This window comes from Vipera berus (assembly GCF_964194415.1).
Source record: "Vipera berus genome assembly, chromosome: 2".
NCBI classification, from domain to species: domain Eukaryota; kingdom Metazoa; phylum Chordata; class Lepidosauria; order Squamata; family Viperidae; genus Vipera; species Vipera berus.
Genome location: NC_138203.1, coordinates 273176225 through 273184075, shown reverse-complemented (window position 1 = coordinate 273184075; position 7851 = coordinate 273176225). Strand labels below are relative to the sequence as shown.

Genomic DNA, 7851 nt, shown 5'->3' with positions numbered 1-7851 from the left:
CCGAGTGCCACTTAACAGAGTGAGCGCCTGTTACTCGTCCCAGCTTCTGGCAACCTAGCAGTTCGAAAGCACGTAAAAATGCAAGTAGAAAAATAGGGACCACTACGGTGGGAAGGTAACAGCATTCCATGCGCCTTTGGCGTCTAGTCTAATCATGCCGGCCACATCACCACGGAGATGTCCTCGGACAAGCGCTGGCTCTTCGGCTTTGAAAATGAGATGGGCACCGGCCCCTAGAGTCTGAAACGACTAGCACGCATGTGCGGGGAACCTTTACCTTTACTTTTATCATCCCTAAAATCTACCCCAATCAGTCCCAGATATGCTGATCTCAGCCAAACCATTTTACTCAAGTACTCTGCCATATTAAACGTGCCTTTCAAATTCTGGCCACACATATGATATGTTGTATTAATATGGGGTTCCCAATGGGTAGTTAGTAAGGCAACCTTTCATTGCCCACTTGGAAGAAACCAGCATGCAGAATGCTGGTCTAAAGATTCCTGCCCTTCATGCTGAGATATAATCAAAAAGTATCTCAAGGAAGGATCAGTGTAAGGGTGCACATCTTTATGAAAACTATGTTTTTGTATGGTTTTTATTAATTCTTTTGCAGTTCGTCGTCTTGGGGTGCAGGATAGCACCCCAAAACTACCTTTGCAACTGAGGGAAGCTCTAAGGGTGAAGCCTGTCCTCATTTATCTTCCCAAGATTTGCCAGGTGCTGCATCATCAAAGTTGACCAAGGTCTTCTTTGTACGTGCAGCCTTAAACAATTGCTAGCTTCATCCCATTAATAGAATACAGTTAGTCCTTGACTCACAACAGTTTGTTAAATAATAATAATAGTAATAGTAATAGTAATAGTAGTAGTAGTAGTAATAATAATAATAATAATAATAATAATAATAATAATAATAATAATAATAATAATAATAATAATAATAATGCTGTCTCATCCCCAAGCTGATTTAAAGTTTCCTGTGCTTTAGTAGTTGGCTCTCAGTTGCCCTCAAAACCTCTCTACATCCCCAAACTTTACAACTGACTTCCTGTGGCTCCCAAGGATTTAGGAGAGGGAAGCCCCAGCAGGCCAGGGGCTCCCAGGGAACTAGCCTCACTCCTACAGGCCAGGGCTGGTTTTAGGTCTGCTAAATGCCAGGTGATTCCGTAATTTCCTCAGCACAGAAATCTCCATTAAATCAAAGTGAGACCCATACACAGCACGGCCTAGAAAAAGGGTGCTCAGAAAGAAGCTTTCTGTATTTGGGACACAAAATTAATACACTTTTCAAAGAAACGTTTGAAACCATTGACCCCATGGACAACGTTCCTCCAGGCCTTCCTGTCCTCTACCATCTTCTGGAGTCCATTTAAACTCACACCTACTGCTTCAGTGACTCCATCCAGCCACCTCCTTCTCTGTCGTTCCCTTCTTCTCTTGCCCTCAACCTTTCCCAGCTTTAGGCTCTTCTCCAGTGAGTCCTTCCTTCTCGTTAGGTGGCCAAAGTATTTGAGTTTCAACTTCAGGATCTAGCCTTCTAAAGAGCAGTCAGGGTTGATCTCCTCTAGGACTGACCGGTTTGAACGCCTTGCAGTCCAAGGGACTCGCAGGAGTCTTCTCCAGCACCATAGTTGAAAGGCGTCAATTCTTTGGCGCTCAGCCTTTCTTATGGCCCAAATTTCACAGCCATACATTGCAACTGGGAAAACTATGGCCTTGACTATACATACTTTTGTTGGCAGGGTGATGTCTCTGCTAAAGGATATCTATTGTAGTGATAAGGGCAGTTTGAGCAGAGGAAAATGGAAATATAGTGTTGTAGACTTTTTGAAAATATAGAGTAGAGATAGATAATATAGAAAACAGGAAACTGAGGTAGAAGATCTTATAAGAGAGGCATTTTGATGTAGAGATTAAGGCCTCAGCCTAAGAAATGAGTGGGAATCTTAGGCAGAAAGTCTGCTGGAGTCTTTAGGCCAGATCCTCCCCAGGCCCTGAAAGGGAGGAGGCGTGAAAACCATCCACCTGTCCATAGCTCTCACCTGCTAGCTTGCTTGACTGGAACTCCTACCTCTTCCCACATCACAATTGCATGAGGTCCTCACTTAATGACCCACGGGTCTTAAGAGTTGCAATAGCAACTGGAACTACCAAGATTGCCCTCGCTAAACAATGTGGTCACCTGATGTCAATTTTTATAACCCCATTACATAGCAATGAAAACCCAGGCACCAATTACTATTACTACCCAAGAACTACCCTTATTTCTTTCCCAAGCTGCGGAGAGGGCTGGAAATTTCCCTCTTTCTGGACTGTTGGCATCCTGGGCTGCTTTTTTACTTTCAACAGCAGTTTGCTATGTAGAAGAAAATCATGACAGGTTTTCCTGGCAGATGTCAAGGCATTTCTGCAGATTAAGATTAAGTGCAGCAGAAGAGGGCAATGAGAGGTTGGCGGCAGGAAAAGGCTGTGCAGGAGAAAAAGACCTGGGCGACTCAGGTGGTGCACAACCTGGGGGTCCTTCTGGACAGACGGCTCCTGCTGGGGAAGGCCATGGCTGCAGAAGGGGCTTTGCATAGATTGCACCAATCCTGCCCTTTCCCGGAGAGGGAGGCCTTGCACATGGGTCTCTTGTGCCTCAGTCACCTCCCATTTGGATTACTGCACTGGACCACCCAGAAAGTTCAACTGGTCCAGTACACAGCAGCGCACACGGTAATGGGGGCCCCTATATTGCCCATGTAAATCTTTGTGGTGCATGTTGCCCTGGATTTGTTTCTTTAAGGTGCAATTGAAAATGCTGATCATCACCTTTAAAGCCATTTATCATAGCAATACCTCTTAGACATATATACCACCCCGCAGGGCTTGATAGCACTCTCAATTTCCAGAGTCAGCGTATTGCACCCAACAAACTGGGTCCTCATGTTACTGATCTTGGAGGGATGGAGTTAACCTCGACCTCCGTCAGGATCAAACTTCAGGCTGTGGGCAGAGTCAATGGGCAATGCTGCATTGTAACCACTGACGCAACAGGGCACCTGTCATTATTGTCCCACCTTTATTATTTTTGCATCTATCTGTTCTACAGGGTCAAATAGGGGACCCACACTACTAGCCCGTTCCATTAAATATTACAATCTCATAGGAGCTAAGAAGTCAGCCTTTTCCATTGCAGACCCTGCCCTATGAGACACTATTCCCCCTTAAGTGTGTTAGGCCTTTATCCTTCTAGTCTTCTGTAAAGCATGGAAGATCTAGCTTTCCCTCTAAGCACTGTGATAAGAAGAGGCATCAGCACATCAGAAGCTTGAATTGAAACCAGGTTTTTGTTTATATGCATTTGGTTTTAATAGTTATTTTAGCTCATTGATCAGCCTATAGGCCATATCGGAATACAAAATTCCAAATATCAATTATTAATAAAATCCTATAAAAACAAATTAAAATGAAATTGGAGTAAAACACAACAATTTGATACATAAGTGAAATAACATAATTATATTTCAGTATCAACCCTAAAATCTACCCCAACCAGTCCCACATATGCTGATCTCAGTTAAACCATTTTACTCAAGTACTCTGCTAAGCTTGTAAGCTGCCCTGAGTCTTCGGAGAAGGGCGGGATATAAATGGAATTAAAATAAATAAATAAAATAAATATTAAACATTGTTTTCAAATTCTAGCTGCACATAAGATATGTTGTATTAATATGGGGTTCCCAATGGGTAGTTAGTAAGGCCAGGAGGCCTGGTTAACTTCTAAATGGAACATAAGCAAGAATCACAGTTTTGGAACTTGCAGACATCAAAATGCAATCAATCTTGCATGAAGTACCCTGTGTTTATAGGGCAAGTGAATGTTAACCATGGGGGCTTTGCATTTTCCATTTGTAATGTATGGGGTCTATTAGTTTCTGTATTCAGGTTTTATTGCTGTAAATTGTGTGGTCACCATTAGTTGGAATGCCACATACATTTTCTTAACAAATAAAGATACATATCCAATGCTTATTATATGTACAAATAACTCAAGGTGGCAAACATACCTAATACAAATCTAAGCCCGATTTCTCTGACCCAGCACAACAGTTCACCATGACTAAGTGAAAGGGAACAACTGCACTGGGCCAGACAAAGGAAGCTCAGATCTCTTCTCTCATGTTTAATAAAATAAGGTTGACAGCCACTAACAGACAAGAAACAAAATTCAAGATCAAATTTTTCTTCATGTGGAATTTCTTCTGTAATAAGAGGAATTTTCCGCAAAACACTGTCAATAATCTGGGCATTTGAATGATTACTCTCCCATGTGTAATTTTACATGATTTATAAGTGTATACCTACGACTGAAATCTCTCCCACAATCTGGACACTCATATGGTTTTTCTCCTGTGTGAGTCCTCTGGTGTATTTTCAGGTTGAAATCCGAGTTGAATCCCTTCCCACAATCTGAACACTGATATGGTTTTTCTCCTGTGTGAGTCCTCTGGTGTATCACCAGGCTTGAATGCTGAATGAAACTTTTCCCACAAAACACACACTCATATGGTTTCTCTCCTGTGTGAGTCATCAGATGTTTCAACAGGTGGGATTTCTGCCCGAAACATTTCCCACAATGTGAACACTCATGTGGTTTTTCTCTTGTGTGAGTCCTCTGGTGTATCACCAGGTTTGAATGCTGAATGAAACTTTTCCCACAAAACAGACACTCATATGGTTTCTCTCCTGTATGAGTCCTCTTGTGTCTTACCAGGTCGGAATTGCAGATGAAACTTTTCCCACAATGCGGACACTCATGTGGTTTCTCTCCTGTGTGAGTCCTCTGGTGTATCACTAGCTTGGAATACTCCCTGAAACCTTTCCCACAATCTGGACACCCATATGGTTTTTCTCCTGTGTGAGTCCTCTGGTGTCTTACCAATTCGGAATTCCGGATGAAACTTTTCCCACAATGTGAACACTCATATGATTTCTCTCCTGTGTGAGTCCTCCGGTGTATTACCAGTTTGGAATTATGCTTGAAACTTTCCCCACAAACTGGACACTCAAATGGTTTTTCTCCTGTGTGAGTCATCTGGTGTATCATCAGGGTGGATTTCTGGCTGAAACGTTTCCCACAATCCAGACATTCATATGGTTTTTCTCCTGTGTGAGTCCTCCAGTGTTTCATCAGCTGGAAATTCTGACTGAAACCTTTCCCACATTCCTGACACTCATATGGTTTCTCTCCTGTGTGAGTCCTCTGGTGTATCACCAACTTGGAATTATATTTGAAACTTTTCCCACAATCTGGACACTTACATGGTTTGTCTCCCATGTGAGTCCTCTGGTGTATCACCAGCTTGGAATTATGTTTGAAACCTTTCCGACAATCTGGACACGTATATGGTTTCTCTCCCGTGTGGGTCTTTTGGTGCTCCATGAGGCTGGAATTCCGACTGAAACTTTTTCCACAAACCGGGCACTCATACGGTTTTTCTCCTGTGTGAGTGGTGTACCACCAGATCGGAATTGCAATTGAAACATTTCCTGCAATCTGAACACTCATGTGGTTTCTGTGCCATGTGCATGGGATTTGTGACCGAAACCTTTCCCACAATAGATTTAATAAGATTTCCCTCCCGTGTGAGTCCGCTGGTGTTTCACCAGGTCAGAATTCTGTGTGTAACCTGTCCCACAAAGAGGACATTCAAAGAGTTTCCCTCCAGTGTGAGTTCTCTTGTGTCTCACCAGATTGCTGTGCATACTAAATCTTTTGCCACACTGGGAGCACTGGTAGAGCTGCTCCTCCTGCATCGGTCCTTCCATGAATCAATGGAATTGTGTTCTGAGCAACGCTTTTGCCACACTTCAAACATGTGATCTGCAATCTGTGTTTTTTTTCCACAATAGGCAGTCTGTGAGATTTTTTTCAACACTGATATTCTTGGTTTTACGAGGAGTCCAAAAATGTTTCTCATCCCTTATCTGGTGGTGCTTTGATTCAGAACACTCTGTCCTTTCTGAAAGGCTTTCATTGATGCCTTTGGCTATCCAAAGGATCCTTTCTTTCCCACTGATGTCTAGCTATTTCCCACTTTTTCTGAATTTGGTAATTAGATCTTTTTAACTTTTCATGCAGTTTCCTTGAGTTCCACATGATCTATTTTTTCCACCTGAAAACTCTGTTCCTGTTATTCTTTCCTTTGTCTTCTTTCATCTGCTGAGCAAAGAGAAGAGTTTTAACATTTTCAGGAGAAGTGGGAAAGATTTTGACTGATGGTTTGTTTTGCATTTTAATGCTGCTTTTCATTCTGTTGTCCAGAGTGCTCTTCTTGGCATCCTCTATATTAATGTATTATTATCATTATTGCCGCAGAATCTATGAAAAGAGCAAAAAAAACCTATATATTACTATGAAAAAGCAAACATATCAAAATACTGCTTTAACCGCTAATGTTCATTATGATTCATTAGGCACATAGAAGACTAGCAAATCCGCAGTTCAAATATCCACCCATATTTGAAATCATTAAATTATCTTGTTGGCTTGAGTAAATTGGAAACTATTATCATTGCAAACTGTTACTAAAATTACCTGAAAATACTTAGGTTTACATAGATACATGCACACACACACATAAATACACAGCTATAAATTTATTTATGTAGAAAATCTATGTTTGTTTGAGCCTTCAAAATGTTTCAGAAATGGATTCACTCAATTTGTTTCATCTAATTTTAGAAAGGTAGAGACACTAATAGATGAAATGGTGCCCAAAGTCTATGGGAGGTTTAAAGCATCCATTTGCCCATGAAACTCCTCGCTTGCCAGGAAAATAACTTGTCAATATCATCCCAAGGAATGAAGTTGTTACGCGAAGACCGAGGTTGATAAGAAATATGAAACAGTGACTTTTTAAATGTCCCAAATCTCCCAGCAGAAAATCACAAGCAGCAATTTTATATCATGCAGCCTAAGGATAATAACATTGGGAGAAGAGGAAGAATATGCAGCACCACCCATGTTTCGGCTTTGTCCCTTCGCTGCTTCCACACCGACCTGCTCACCTCCCAGGAGCCGTTTCGACCCTCCAAACGGCAAAAGAGACATCAGCGAGGCCATCCTCCTCCCATAAATCAGCCGGAAGAGGACATTCCTCTGCCCTTTCTCCAAAATTCTCTCTAGCAAGCCAATCCTCTATCGTTTCAACTCCTTCCTTCTCCGCCTCTAGCGCTCCAGTAGAGTATTCTACTGAACCGTATTCGCTGTTTTCTAGGCCCGAGTGTTGCTTCTTTGTAGCGCGCCATCTAGTGACATAAGGTTGAAAAACACGCTCGTTCTATCTCTACCCTAAAAGCGTTTGCAGGATGTTTTCATTGACTCCGTGGTTCCTTGTGTGTCATCACGTCGTAATCGATTCCCACCGAGCTCATGAATAGCTTTCAGCCGTGACAATCTATCCCAAACCTTTTCTTTCAGATCTCCCAAGAGGGAACTCGTTATCCCTCTTCCTGCAACTAAACCAAAGGAAATCATCCTAGGGGGGAGATTACGTACAATAGCTAAGGAGAAAGTGCACCATGTGTTGTTACATCAGCCATAAGGCACTATGCAGTGCATATTGTGCTGCCACCATGTGGTTGTTTGGGGACCTACAACATTATGTAAATTTGGGGAACTACAATATTATGTTACTTTTTTCAGCCAACCCCTCCCATTTGTGACATACTTCCTCCTTCTTACTCCATTCTTTTCTCTTGCAACATACATGCGGACGGTAGGACATTACTGTCTTTTGACCTTGAAATACCGTCCATTTCATCATCTACACTTGTCTGCTGTAATCTCTGCATGCAAATAAA

General features: G+C 42.1%; 1 protein-coding gene across 3 annotated transcripts in view; it reads right to left on the bottom strand.

Annotated features, from left to right (window-relative positions):
- Positions 1–7851, bottom strand: part of LOC308663293 (uncharacterized protein) — a 166223-nt gene that overhangs the window by 86663 nt on the left and 71709 nt on the right. Inside the window, exon 2 of one of the 3 annotated variants that reach the window (XR_014025351.1) lies at positions 3336–6367. The exons of the other annotated variants lie outside the window; for them this stretch is intronic. The gene's annotated coding sequence lies outside the window, so the exon portion shown is untranslated. Of the gene's footprint in view, positions 1–3335; positions 6368–7851 lie in introns of those variants that run through there. 3 annotated transcript variants of the gene reach the window in all.